The following is a 13312-nucleotide window of genomic DNA, read 5'->3' on the forward strand; positions in this document are numbered from 1 at the left end:
ATGGTGCAAATCAACAAGAAAAAAATGTAAAAGTAAATAAATAAAAGGATGAGAGGAAATTCATGAATTGACGCTTAGAATGAATTCGGGTCCAGAAAAGCCAAACTGCTTCACAGGACGTGGCAGTTTAAAAGAATAAAGCGAAAGGAACATGGCGGGTGCGATCATACCAGCACTAATGCACCGGATCCCATCAGAACTCCGAAGTTAAGCGTGCTTGGGCGAGAGTAGTACTAGGATGGGTGACCCCCTGGGAAGTCCTCGTGTTGCACCCCTCCCTTTTTTGTTTCGAAATCCAAATTTCCCCTTCGTTCTTTATGCTGTTGTAATTTAGCTCCGTCGGAACGATTGCTTTATATTTTGCTTCTCATCGACGCATGAAGGCGGATCTGAAGGCGCGAGACAAGTCAGGAACGGTACGGCTGGATCGAAGCCCGGATCGTCGGTCAAAGTTGTCGGCGCAAATTTATAAGCGCAAGCGTGAAGGATCAATTTCAGGATAATTGAGAGTTGTGCGACGAGGGAAAAAAAAGGTGCAAAGCAACAAGAAAAAAATATAAAAGTAAATAAATAAAAGGATGAGAGGAAATTCATGAATTGACGCTTAGAATGAATTCGGGTCCAGAAAAGCCAAACTGCTTCACAGGACGTGACAGTTTAAAAGAATAAAGCGAAAGGAACGTGGCGGGTGCGATCATACCAGCACTAATGCACCGGATCCCATCAGAACTTCGAAGTTAAGCGTGCTTGGGCGACAGTAGTACTAGGATGGGTGACCCTAGGCCGGTCAACGGGTCGGGTCTACACCCGGATCCGGATCGGATCCCTGAAATTTTTACGGGTATGGGTAGGGATTTAATTCCGTTATCCGGATCCGGATCCGTTTTTTCAAACAAAAAAACGGGTCGGATACGGAATATAGTATTCCGACCCGTATTAGACCCGGATCCGGATATAAATGATTTAATAATTTATAAAAAATATATATTATCAATATAATTTGATTAGGATGATGTATTTGAGTAAAATCAATTTGATTTATTTTCTTATTTGGTTTTTTCTTTGCATTAGCTAGAAATTTGATTACAAATATATCTTTTTCTCTTTTTTGTTAGAAATTGTAAATTTTGGGAAATTTGTTCGGGTAGACCCGACCCGGATCCGAGACTCGCCGGGTCCGGATCCGGAACACCGAATAAAAGACCCGTCGGGTAAACGGGTCGGATCCGGGTCCGGGTCCGGAATAATGAATTCCGGCCCGGACCCGGCCCGTTGACACCCCTAGGTGACCCCCTGGGAAATCCTCGTGTTGCACCCCTCCCTTTTTTGTTTCGAAATCCAAATTTCCCCTTCGTTCTTTATGCTGTAGTAATTTAGCTCCGTCGGAACGATTGCTTTATATTTTGCTTCTCATCGAAGCATGAAGGCGGATCTGAAGGCGCGAGACAAGTCAGGAACGGTACGGCTGGATCGAAGCCCGGATCGTCGGTCAAAGTTGTCGGCGCAAATGTATAAGCGCAAGCGTGAAGGATCAATTTCAGGATAATTGAGAGTTGCGCGACGAGGGAAAAAAAATGGTGCAAATCAACAAGAAAAAAATGTAAAAGTAAATAAATAAAAGGATGAGGGGAAATTCTTGAATTGACGCTTAAAATGAATTCGGGTCCAGAAAAGCCACACTGCTTCACAGGACGGGGCAGTTTAAAAGAATAAAGCGAAAGAAACATGTCGGGTGCGATCATACCAGCACTAATGCACCGGATCCCATCAGAACTCCGAAGTTAAGCGTGCTTGGGCGAGAGTAGTACTAGGATGGGTGACCCCCTGGGAAGTCCTCTTGTTGCACCCCTCCCTTTTTTGTTTCGAAATCCAAATTTCCCCTTCGTTCTTTATGCTGTAGTAATTTAGCTCCGTCGGAACGATTGCTTTATATTTTGCTTCTCATCGACGCATGAAGGCGGATCTGAAGGCGCGAGACAAGTCAGGAACGGTACGGCTGGATCGAAGCCCGGATCGTCGGTCAAAGTTGTCGGCGCAAATGTATAAGCGCAAGCGTGAAGGATCAATTTCAGGATAATTGAGAGTTGCGCGACGAGGGAAAAAAAAATGGTGCAAATCAACAAGAAAAAAATGTAAAAGTAAATAAAGAAGAGGATGAGAGGAAATTCATGAATTGACGCTTAGAATGAATTCGGGTCCAGAAAAGCCAAACTGCTTCACAGGACGTGACAGTTTAAAAGAATAAAGCGAAAGGAACATGGCGGGTGCGATCATACCAGCACTAATGCACCGGATCCCATCAGAACTTCGAAGTTAAGCGTGCTTGGGCGACAGCAGTACTAGGATGGGTGACCCTAGGCCGGTCAACGGGTCGGGTCTACACCCGGATCCGGATCGGATCCCTGAAATTTTTGCGGGTATGGGTAGGGATTTAATTCCGTTATCCGGATCCGGATCCGTTTTTTCAAACAAAAAAACGGGTCGGATACGGAATATAGTATTCCGACCCGTATTAGACCAGGATCCGGATATAAATGATTTAATAATTTATAAAAAATATATATTATCAATATAATTTGATTAGGATGATGTATTTGAGTAAAATCAATTTGATTTATTTTCTTATTTGGTTTTTTCTTTGCATTAGCTAGAAATTTGTTTACAAATATATCTTTTTCTCTTTTTTGTTAGAAATTGTAAATTTTGGGAAATTTGTTCGGGTAGACCCGACCCGGATCCGAGACTCGCCGGGTCCGGATCCGAAACACCGAATAAAAGACCCGTCGGGTAAACGGGTCGGATCCGGGTCCGGGTCCGGAATAATGAATTCCGGCCCGGACCCGGCCCGTTGACACCCCTAGGTGACCCCCTGGGAAATCCTCGTGTTGCACCCCTCCCTTTTTTGTTTCGAAATCCAAATTTCCCCTTCGTTCTTTATGCTGTAGTAATTTAGCTCCGTCGGAACGATTGCTTTATATTTTGCTTCTCATCGAAGCATGAAGGCGGATCTGAAGGCGCGAGACAAGTCAGGAACGGTACGGCTGGATCGAAGCCCGGATCGTCGGTCAAAGTTGTCGGCGCAAATGTATAAGCGCAAGCGTGAAGGATCAATTTCAGGATAATTGAGAGTTGTGCGACGAGGGAAAAAAAAGGTGCAAAGCAACAAGAAAAAAATATAAAAGTAAATAAATAAAAGGATGTGAGGAAATTCATGAATTGACGCTTAGAATGAATTCGGGTCCAGAAAAGCCAAACTGCTTCACAGGACGTGGCAGTTTAAAAGAATAAAGCGAAAGGAACATGGCGGGTGCGATCATACCAGCACTAATGCACCGGATCCCATCAGAACTTCGAAGTTAAGCGTGCTTGGGCGACAGTAGTACTAGGATGGGTGACCCTAGGCCGGTCAACGGGTCGGGTCTACACCCGGATTCGGATCGGATCCCTGGAATTTTTGCGGGTATGGGTAGGGATTTAATTCCGTTATCCGGATCCGGATCCGTTTTTTCAAACAAAAAAACGGGTCGGATACGGAATAAAGTATTCTGACCCGTATTAGACCCGGATCCGGATATAAATGATTTAATAATTTATAAAAAATATATATTATCAATATAATTTGATTAGGATGATGTATTTGAGTAAAATCAATTTGATTTATTTTCTTATTTGGTTTTTTCTTTGCATTAGCTAGAAATTTGATTACAAATATATCTTTTTCTCTTTTTTGTTAGAAATTGTAAATTTTGGGAAATTTGTTCGGGTAGACCCGACCCGGATCCGAGACTCGCCGGGTCCGGATCCGAAACACCGAATAAAAGACCCGTCGGGTAAACGGGTCGGATCCGGGTCCGGGTCCGGAATAATGAATTCCGGCCCGGACCCGGCCCGTTGACACCCCTAGGTGACCCCCTGGGAAATCCTCGTGTTGCACCCCTCCCTTTTTTGTTTCGAAATCCAAATTTCCCCTTCGTTCTTTATGCTGTAGTAATTTAGCTCCGTCGGAACGATTGCTTTATATTTTGCTTCTCATCGAAGCATGAAGGCGGATCTGAAGGCGCGAGACAAGTCAGGAACGGTACGGCTGGATCGAAGCCCGGATCGTCGGTCAAAGTTGTCGGCGCAAATGTATAAGCGCAAGCGTGAAGGATCAATTTCAGGATAATTGAGAGTTGCGCGACGAGGGAAAAAAAAATGGTGCAAATCAACAAGAAAAAAATGTAAAAGTAAATAAATAAAAGGATGAGGAGAAATTCTTGAATTGACGCTTAAAATGAATTCGGGTCCAGAAAAGCCACACTGCTTCACAGGACGGGGCAGTTTAAAAGAATAAAGCGAAAGAAACATGTCGGGTGCGATCATACCAGCACTAATGCACCGGATCCCATCAGAACTCCGAAGTTAAGCGTGCTTGGGCGAGAGTAGTACTAGGATGGGTGACCCCCTGGGAAGTCCTCGTGTTGCACCCCTCCCTTTTTTGTTTCGAAATTCAAATTTCCCCTTCGTTCTTTATGCTGTAGTCATTTAGCTCCGTCGGAACGATTGCTTTATATTTTGCTTCTCATCGAAGCATGAAGGCGGATCTGAAGGCGCGAGACAAGTCAGGAACGGTACGGCTGGATCGAAGCCCGGATCGTCGGTCAAAGTTTTCGGCGCAAATGTATAAGCGCAAGCGTGAAGGATCAATTTCAGGATAATTGAGAGTTGCGCGACGAGGGAAAAAAAATGGTGCAAATCAACAAGAAAAAAATGTAAAAGTAAATAAATAAGAGGATGAGAGGAAATTCATGAATTGACGCTTAGAATGAATTCGGGTCCAGAAAAGCCAAACTGCTTCACAGGACGTGACAGTTTAAAAGAATAAAGCGAAAGGAACATGGCGGGTGCGATCATACCAGCACTAATGCACCGGATCCCATCAGAACTTCGAAGTTAAGCGTGCTTGGGCGACAGTAGTACTAGGATGGGTGACCCTAGGCCGGTCAACGGGTCGGGTCTACACCCGGATCCGGATCGGATCCCTGAAATTTTTGCGGGTATGGGTAGGGATTTAATTCCGTTACCCGGATCCGGATCCGTTTTTTCAAACAAAAAAACGGGTCGGATACGGAATATAGTATTCCGACCCGTATTAGACCCGGATCCGGATATAAATGATTTAATAATTTATAAAAAATATATATTATCAATATAATTTGATTAGGATGATGTATTTGAGTAAAATCAATTTGATTTATTTTCTTATTTGGTTTTTTCTTTGCATTAGCTAGAAATTTGTTTACAAATATATCTTTTTCTCTTTTTTGTTAGAAATTATAAATTTTGGCAAATTTGTTCGGGTAGACCCGACCCGGATCCGAGACTCGGCGGGTCCGGATCCGGAACACCGAATAAAAGACCCGTCGGGTAAACGGGTCGGATCCGGGTCCGGGTCCGGAATAATGAATTCCGGCCCGGACCCGGCCCGTTGACACCCCTAGGTGACCCCCTGGGAAATCCTCGTGTTGCACCCCTCCCTTTTTTGTTTCGAAATCCAAATTTCCCCTTCGTTCTTTATGCTGTAGTAATTTAGCTCCGTCGGAACGATTGCTTTATATTTTGCTTCTCATCGAAGCATGAAGGCGGATCTGAAGGCGCGAGACAAGTCAGGAACGGTACGGCTGGATCGAAGCCCGGATCGTCGGTCAAAGTTGTCGGCGCAAATGTATAAGCGCAAGCGTGAAGGATCAATTTCAGGATAATTGAGAGTTGCGCGACGAGGGAAAAAAAATGGTGCAAATCAACAAGAAAAAAATGTAAAAGTAAATAAATAAAAGGATGAGAGGAAATTCATGAATTGACGCTTAGAATGAATTCGGGTCCAGAAAAGCCAAACTGCTTCACAGGACGTGGCAGTTTAAAAGAATAAAGCGAAAGGAACATGGCGGGTGCGATCATACCAGCACTAATGCACCGGATCCCATCAGAACTCCGAAGTTAAGCGTGCTTGGGCGAGAGTAGTACTAGGATGGGTGACCCCCTGGGAAGTCCTCGTGTTGCACCCCTCCCTTTTTTGTTTCGAAATCCAAATTTCCCCTTCGTTCTTTATGCTGTTGTAATTTAGCTCCGTCGGAACGATTGCTTTATATTTTGCTTCTCATCGACGCATGAAGGCGGATCTGAAGGCGCGAGACAAGTCAGGAACGGTACGGCTGGATCGAAGCCCGGATCGTCGGTCAAAGTTGTCGGCGCAAATTTATAAGCGCAAGCGTGAAGGATCAATTTCAGGATAATTGAGAGTTGTGCGACGAGGGAAAAAAAAGGTGCAAAGCAACAAGAAAAAAATATAAAAGTAAATAAATAAAAGGATGAGAGGAAATTCATGAATTGACGCTTAGAATGAATTCGGGTCCAGAAAAGCCAAACTGCTTCACAGGACGTGACAGTTTAAAAGAATAAAGCGAAAGGAACGTGGCGGGTGCGATCATACCAGCACTAATGCACCGGATCCCATCAGAACTTCGAAGTTAAGCGTGCTTGGGCGACAGTAGTACTAGGATGGGTGACCCTAGGCCGGTCAACGGGTCGGGTCTACACCCGGATCCGGATCGGATCCCTGAAATTTTTACGGGTATGGGTAGGGATTTAATTCCGTTATCCGGATCCGGATCCGTTTTTTCAAACAAAAAAACGGGTCGGATACGGAATATAGTATTCCGACCCGTATTAGACCCGGATCCGGATATAAATGATTTAATAATTTATAAAAAATATATATTATCAATATAATTTGATTAGGATGATGTATTTGAGTAAAATCAATTTGATTTATTTTCTTATTTGGTTTTTTCTTTGCATTAGCTAGAAATTTGTTTACAAATATATCTTTTTCTCTTTTTTGTTAGAAATTATAAATTTTGGCAAATTTGTTCGGGTAGACCCGACCCGGATCCGAGACTCGCCGGGTCCGGATCCGGAACACCGAATAAAAGACCCGTCGGGTAAACGGGTCGGATCCGGGTCCGGGTCCGGAATAATGAATTCCGGCCCGGACCCGGCCCGTTGACACCCCTAGGTGACCCCCTGGGAAATCCTCGTGTTGCACCCCTCCCTTTTTTGTTTCGAAATCCAAATTTCCCCTTCGTTCTTTATGCTGTAGTAATTTAGCTCCGTCGGAACGATTGCTTTATATTTTGCTTCTCATCGAAGCATGAAGGCGGATCTGAAGGCGCGAGACAAGTCAGGAACGGTACGGCTGGATCGAAGCCCGGATCGTCGGTCAAAGTTGTCGGCGCAAATGTATAAGCGCAAGCGTGAAGGATCAATTTCAGGATAATTGAGAGTTGCGCGACGAGGGAAAAAAAATGGTGCAAATCAACAAGAAAAAAATGTAAAAGTAAATAAATAAAAGGATGAGAGGAAATTCATGAATTGACGCTTAGAATGAATTCGGGTCCAGAAAAGCCAAACTGCTTCACAGGACGTGGCAGTTTAAAAGAATAAAGCGAAAGGAACATGGCGGGTGCGATCATACCAGCACTAATGCACCGGATCCCATCAGAACTCCGAAGTTAAGCGTGCTTGGGCGAGAGTAGTACTAGGATGGGTGACCCCCTGGGAAGTCCTCGTGTTGCACCCCTCCCTTTTTTGTTTCGAAATCCAAATTTCCCCTTCGTTCTTTATGCTGTTGTAATTTAGCTCCGTCGGAACGATTGCTTTATATTTTGCTTCTCATCGACGCATGAAGGCGGATCTGAAGGCGCGAGACAAGTCAGGAACGGTACGGCTGGATCGAAGCCCGGATCGTCGGTCAAAGTTGTCGGCGCAAATTTATAAGCGCAAGCGTGAAGGATCAATTTCAGGATAATTGAGAGTTGTGCGACGAGGGAAAAAAAAGGTGCAAAGCAACAAGAAAAAAATATAAAAGTAAATAAATAAAAGGATGAGAGGAAATTCATGAATTGACGCTTAGAATGAATTCGGGTCCAGAAAAGCCAAACTGCTTCACAGGACGTGACAGTTTAAAAGAATAAAGCGAAAGGAACGTGGCGGGTGCGATCATACCAGCACTAATGCACCGGATCCCATCAGAACTTCGAAGTTAAGCGTGCTTGGGCGACAGTAGTACTAGGATGGGTGACCCTAGGCCGGTCAACGGGTCGGGTCTACACCCGGATCCGGATCGGATCCCTGAAATTTTTACGGGTATGGGTAGGGATTTAATTCCGTTATCCGGATCCGGATCCGTTTTTTCAAACAAAAAAACGGGTCGGATACGGAATATAGTATTCCGACCCGTATTAGACCCGGATCCGGATATAAATGATTTAATAATTTATAAAAAATATATATTATCAATATAATTTGATTAGGATGATGTATTTGAGTAAAATCAATTTGATTTATTTTCTTATTTGGTTTTTTCTTTGCATTAGCTAGAAATTTGATTACAAATATATCTTTTTCTCTTTTTTGTTAGAAATTGTAAATTTTGGGAAATTTGTTCGGGTAGACCCGACCCGGATCCGAGACTCGCCGGGTCCGGATCCGGAACACCGAATAAAAGACCCGTCGGGTAAACGGGTCGGATCCGGGTCCGGGTCCGGAATAATGAATTCCGGCCCGGACCCGGCCCGTTGACACCCCTAGGTGACCCCCTGGGAAATCCTCGTGTTGCACCCCTCCCTTTTTTGTTTCGAAATCCAAATTTCCCCTTCGTTCTTTATGCTGTAGTAATTTAGCTCCGTCGGAACGATTGCTTTATATTTTGCTTCTCATCGAAGCATGAAGGCGGATCTGAAGGCGCGAGACAAGTCAGGAACGGTACGGCTGGATCGAAGCCCGGATCGTCGGTCAAAGTTGTCGGCGCAAATGTATAAGCGCAAGCGTGAAGGATCAATTTCAGGATAATTGAGAGTTGTGCGACGAGGGAAAAAAAAGGTGCAAAGCAACAAGAAAAAAATATAAAAGTAAATAAATAAAAGGATGTGAGGAAATTCATGAATTGACGCTTAGAATGAATTCGGGTCCAGAAAAGCCAAACTGCTTCACAGGACGTGGCAGTTTAAAAGAATAAAGCGAAAGGAACATGGCGGGTGCGATCATACCAGCACTAATGCACCGGATCCCATCAGAACTTCGAAGTTAAGCGTGCTTGGGCGACAGTAGTACTAGGATGGGTGACCCTAGGCCGGTCAACGGGTCGGGTCTACACCCGGATTCGGATCGGATCCCTGGAATTTTTGCGGGTATGGGTAGGGATTTAATTCCGTTATCCGGATCCGGATCCGTTTTTTCAAACAAAAAAACGGGTCGGATACGGAATAAAGTATTCTGACCCGTATTAGACCCGGATCCGGATATAAATGATTTAATAATTTATAAAAAATATATATTATCAATATAATTTGATTAGGATGATGTATTTGAGTAAAATCAATTTGATTTATTTTCTTATTTGGTTTTTTCTTTGCATTAGCTAGAAATTTGATTACAAATATATCTTTTTCTCTTTTTTGTTAGAAATTGTAAATTTTGGGAAATTTGTTCGGGTAGACCCGACCCGGATCCGAGACTCGCCGGGTCCGGATCCGAAACACCGAATAAAATACCCGTCGGGTAAACGGGTCGGATCCGGGTCCGGGTCCGGAATAATGAATTCCGGCCCGGACCCGGCCCGTTGACACCCCTAGGTGACCCCCTGGGAAATCCTCGTGTTGCACCCCTCCCTTTTTTGTTTCGAAATCCAAATTTCCCCTTCGTTCTTTATGCTGTAGTAATTTAGCTCCGTCGGAACGATTGCTTTATATTTTGCTTCTCATCGAAGCATGAAGGCGGATCTGAAGGCGCGAGACAAGTCAGGAACGGTACGGCTGGATCGAAGCCCGGATCGTCGGTCAAAGTTGTCGGCGCAAATGTATAAGCGCAAGCGTGAAGGATCAATTTCAGGATAATTGAGAGTTGCGCGACGAGGGAAAAAAAAATGGTGCAAATCAACAAGAAAAAAATGTAAAAGTAAATAAATAAAAGGATGAGGAGAAATTCTTGAATTGACGCTTAAAATGAATTCGGGTCCAGAAAAGCCACACTGCTTCACAGGACGGGGCAGTTTAAAAGAATAAAGCGAAAGAAACATGTCGGGTGCGATCATACCAGCACTAATGCACCGGATCCCATCAGAACTCCGAAGTTAAGCGTGCTTGGGCGAGAGTAGTACTAGGATGGGTGACCCCCTGGGAAGTCCTCGTGTTGCACCCCTCCCTTTTTTGTTTCGAAATCCAAATTTCCCCTTCGTTCTTTATGCTGTAGTCATTTAGCTCCGTCGGAACGATTGCTTTATATTTTGCTTCTCATCGAAGCATGAAGGCGGATCTGAAGGCGCGAGACAAGTCAGGAACGGTACGGCTGGATCGAAGCCCGGATCGTCGGTCAAAGTTTTCGGCGCAAATGTATAAGCGCAAGCGTGAAGGATCAATTTCAGGATAATTGAGAGTTGCGCGACGAGGGAAAAAAAATGGTGCAAATCAACAAGAAAAAAATGTAAAAGTAAATAAATAAGAGGATGAGAGGAAATTCATGAATTGACGCTTAGAATGAATTCGGGTCCAGAAAAGCCAAACTGCTTCACAGGACGTGACAGTTTAAAAGAATAAAGCGAAAGGAACATGGCGGGTGCGATCATACCAGCACTAATGCACCGGATCCCATCAGAACTTCGAAGTTAAGCGTGCTTGGGCGACAGTAGTACTAGGATGGGTGACCCTAGGCCGGTCAACGGGTCGGGTCTACACCCGGATCCGGATCGGATCCCTGAAATTTTTGCGGGTATGGGTAGGGATTTAATTCCGTTACCCGGATCCGGATCCGTTTTTTCAAACAAAAAAACGGGTCGGATACGGAATATAGTATTCCGACCCGTATTAGACCCGGATCCGGATATAAATGATTTAATAATTTATAAAAAATATATATTATCAATATAATTTGATTAGGATGATGTATTTGAGTAAAATCAATTTGATTTATTTTCTTATTTGGTTTTTTCTTTGCATTAGCTAGAAATTTGTTTACAAATATATCTTTTTCTCTTTTTTGTTAGAAATTATAAATTTTGGCAAATTTGTTCGGGTAGACCCGACCCGGATCCGAGACTCGGCGGGTCCGGATCCGGAACACCGAATAAAAGACCCGTCGGGTAAACGGGTCGGATCCGGGTCCGGGTCCGGAATAATGAATTCCGGCCCGGACCCGGCCCGTTGACACCCCTAGGTGACCCCCTGGGAAATCCTCGTGTTGCACCCCTCCCTTTTTTGTTTCGAAATCCAAATTTCCCCTTCGTTCTTTATGCTGTAGTAATTTAGCTCCGTCGGAACGATTGCTTTATATTTTGCTTCTCATCGAAGCATGAAGGCGGATCTGAAGGCGCGAGACAAGTCAGGAACGGTACGGCTGGATCGAAGCCCGGATCGTCGGTCAAAGTTGTCGGCGCAAATGTATAAGCGCAAGCGTGAAGGATCAATTTCAGGATAATTGAGAGTTGCGCGACGAGGGAAAAAAAATGGTGCAAATCAACAAGAAAAAAATGTAAAAGTAAATAAATAAAAGGATGAGAGGAAATTCATGAATTGACGCTTAGAATGAATTCGGGTCCAGAAAAGCCAAACTGCTTCACAGGACGTGGCAGTTTAAAAGAATAAAGCGAAAGGAACATGGCGGGTGCGATCATACCAGCACTAATGCACCGGATCCCATCAGAACTCCGAAGTTAAGCGTGCTTGGGCGAGAGTAGTACTAGGATGGGTGACCCCCTGGGAAGTCCTCGTGTTGCACCCCTCCCTTTTTTGTTTCGAAATCCAAATTTCCCCTTCGTTCTTTATGCTGTTGTAATTTAGCTCCGTCGGAACGATTGCTTTATATTTTGCTTCTCATCGACGCATGAAGGCGGATCTGAAGGCGCGAGACAAGTCAGGAACGGTACGGCTGGATCGAAGCCCGGATCGTCGGTCAAAGTTGTCGGCGCAAATTTATAAGCGCAAGCGTGAAGGATCAATTTCAGGATAATTGAGAGTTGCGCGACGAGGGAAAAAAAATGGTGCAAATCAACAAGAAAAAAATGTAAAAGTAAATAAATAAAAGGATGAGAGGAAATTCATGAATTGACGCTTAGAATGAATTCGGGTCCAGAAAAGCCAAACTGCTTCACAGGACGTGGCAGTTTAAAAGAATAAAGCGAAAGGAACATGGCGGGTGCGATCATACCAGCACTAATGCACCGGATCCCATCAGAACTCCGAAGTTAAGCGTGCTTGGGCGAGAGTAGTACTAGGATGGGTGACCCCCTGGGAAGTCCTCGTGTTGCACCCCTCCCTTTTTTGTTTCGAAATCCAAATTTCCCCTTCGTTCTTTATGCTGTTGTAATTTAGCTCCGTCGGAACGATTGCTTTATATTTTGCTTCTCATCGACGCATGAAGGCGGATCTGAAGGCGCGAGACAAGTCAGGAACGGTACGGCTGGATCGAAGCCCGGATCGTCGGTCAAAGTTGTCGGCGCAAATTTATAAGCGCAAGCGTGAAGGATCAATTTCAGGATAATTGAGAGTTGTGCGACGAGGGAAAAAAAAGGTGCAAAGCAACAAGAAAAAAATATAAAAGTAAATAAATAAAAGGATGAGAGGAAATTCATGAATTGACGCTTAGAATGAATTCGGGTCCAGAAAAGCCAAACTGCTTCACAGGACGTGACAGTTTAAAAGAATAAAGCGAAAGGAACGTGGCGGGTGCGATCATACCAGCACTAATGCACCGGATCCCATCAGAACTTCGAAGTTAAGCGTGCTTGGGCGACAGTAGTACTAGGATGGGTGACCCTAGGCCGGTCAACGGGTCGGGTCTACACCCGGATTCGGATCGGATCCCTGGAATTTTTGCGGGTATGGGTAGGGATTTAATTCCGTTATCCGGATCCGGATCCGTTTTTTCAAACAAAAAAACGGGTCGGATACGGAATAAAGTATTCTGACCCGTATTAGACCCGGATCCGGATATAAATGATTTAATAATTTATAAAAAATATATATTATCAATATAATTTGATTAGGATGATGTATTTGAGTAAAATCAATTTGATTTATTTTCTTATTTGGTTTTTTCTTTGCATTAGCTAGAAATTTGATCACAAATATATCTTTTTCTCTTTTTTGTTAGAAATTGTAAATTTTGGGAAATTTGTTCGGGTAGACCCGACCCGGATCCGAGACTCGCCGGGTCCGGATCCGAAACACCGAATAAAAGACCCGTCGGGTAAACGGGTCGGATCCGGGTCCGGGTCCGGAAT

The 13312-nt window shown here is 44.2% G+C and overlaps 8 non-coding genes and 9 pseudogenes across 8 annotated transcripts; all 17 read left to right on the top strand.

The window, feature by feature from the left end:
- The first annotated feature begins 156 nt into the window (after positions 1 to 156).
- Positions 157 to 275, top strand: LOC140017481 (5S ribosomal RNA). The gene has a single exon (XR_011823790.1). It is a non-coding gene; the product is annotated as a 5S ribosomal RNA (ribosomal RNA).
- Positions 276 to 686: 411 nt separating this feature from the next.
- On the top strand, positions 687 to 804 carry LOC140019912 (5S ribosomal RNA; annotated as a pseudogene).
- A 926-nt stretch (positions 805 to 1730) lies between these two features.
- On the top strand, positions 1731 to 1849 carry LOC140017962 (5S ribosomal RNA). Its single transcript, XR_011824267.1, has one exon. It is a non-coding gene; the product is annotated as a 5S ribosomal RNA (ribosomal RNA).
- Positions 1850 to 2262: 413 nt separating this feature from the next.
- On the top strand, positions 2263 to 2380 carry LOC140020462 (5S ribosomal RNA; annotated as a pseudogene).
- A 925-nt stretch (positions 2381 to 3305) lies between these two features.
- Positions 3306 to 3423, top strand: LOC140019913 (5S ribosomal RNA; annotated as a pseudogene).
- A 927-nt stretch (positions 3424 to 4350) lies between these two features.
- LOC140017482 (5S ribosomal RNA) lies at positions 4351 to 4469 on the top strand. The gene has a single exon (XR_011823791.1). It is a non-coding gene; the product is annotated as a 5S ribosomal RNA (ribosomal RNA).
- A 412-nt stretch (positions 4470 to 4881) lies between these two features.
- On the top strand, positions 4882 to 4999 carry LOC140019914 (5S ribosomal RNA; annotated as a pseudogene).
- Positions 5000 to 5925: 926 nt separating this feature from the next.
- On the top strand, positions 5926 to 6044 carry LOC140017483 (5S ribosomal RNA). The gene has a single exon (XR_011823792.1). It is a non-coding gene; the product is annotated as a 5S ribosomal RNA (ribosomal RNA).
- Positions 6045 to 6455: 411 nt separating this feature from the next.
- LOC140019915 (5S ribosomal RNA) lies at positions 6456 to 6573 on the top strand (annotated as a pseudogene).
- A 926-nt stretch (positions 6574 to 7499) lies between these two features.
- On the top strand, positions 7500 to 7618 carry LOC140017484 (5S ribosomal RNA). Its single transcript, XR_011823793.1, has one exon. It is a non-coding gene; the product is annotated as a 5S ribosomal RNA (ribosomal RNA).
- Positions 7619 to 8029: 411 nt separating this feature from the next.
- Positions 8030 to 8147, top strand: LOC140019916 (5S ribosomal RNA; annotated as a pseudogene).
- Positions 8148 to 9072: 925 nt separating this feature from the next.
- LOC140019917 (5S ribosomal RNA) lies at positions 9073 to 9190 on the top strand (annotated as a pseudogene).
- Positions 9191 to 10117: 927 nt separating this feature from the next.
- LOC140017486 (5S ribosomal RNA) lies at positions 10118 to 10236 on the top strand. The gene has a single exon (XR_011823795.1). It is a non-coding gene; the product is annotated as a 5S ribosomal RNA (ribosomal RNA).
- Positions 10237 to 10648: 412 nt separating this feature from the next.
- Positions 10649 to 10766, top strand: LOC140019918 (5S ribosomal RNA; annotated as a pseudogene).
- A 926-nt stretch (positions 10767 to 11692) lies between these two features.
- Positions 11693 to 11811, top strand: LOC140017487 (5S ribosomal RNA). Its single transcript, XR_011823796.1, has one exon. It is a non-coding gene; the product is annotated as a 5S ribosomal RNA (ribosomal RNA).
- A 412-nt stretch (positions 11812 to 12223) lies between these two features.
- LOC140017488 (5S ribosomal RNA) lies at positions 12224 to 12342 on the top strand. The gene has a single exon (XR_011823797.1). It is a non-coding gene; the product is annotated as a 5S ribosomal RNA (ribosomal RNA).
- A 411-nt stretch (positions 12343 to 12753) lies between these two features.
- Positions 12754 to 12871, top strand: LOC140019920 (5S ribosomal RNA; annotated as a pseudogene).
- The last annotated feature ends 441 nt before the right edge of the window (positions 12872 to 13312 follow it).

The sequence above is a fragment of the Coffea arabica genome, chromosome 11c (genome assembly GCF_036785885.1).
Source record: "Coffea arabica cultivar ET-39 chromosome 11c, Coffea Arabica ET-39 HiFi, whole genome shotgun sequence".
Classification (NCBI taxonomy): Eukaryota; Viridiplantae; Streptophyta; class Magnoliopsida; order Gentianales; family Rubiaceae; genus Coffea; species Coffea arabica.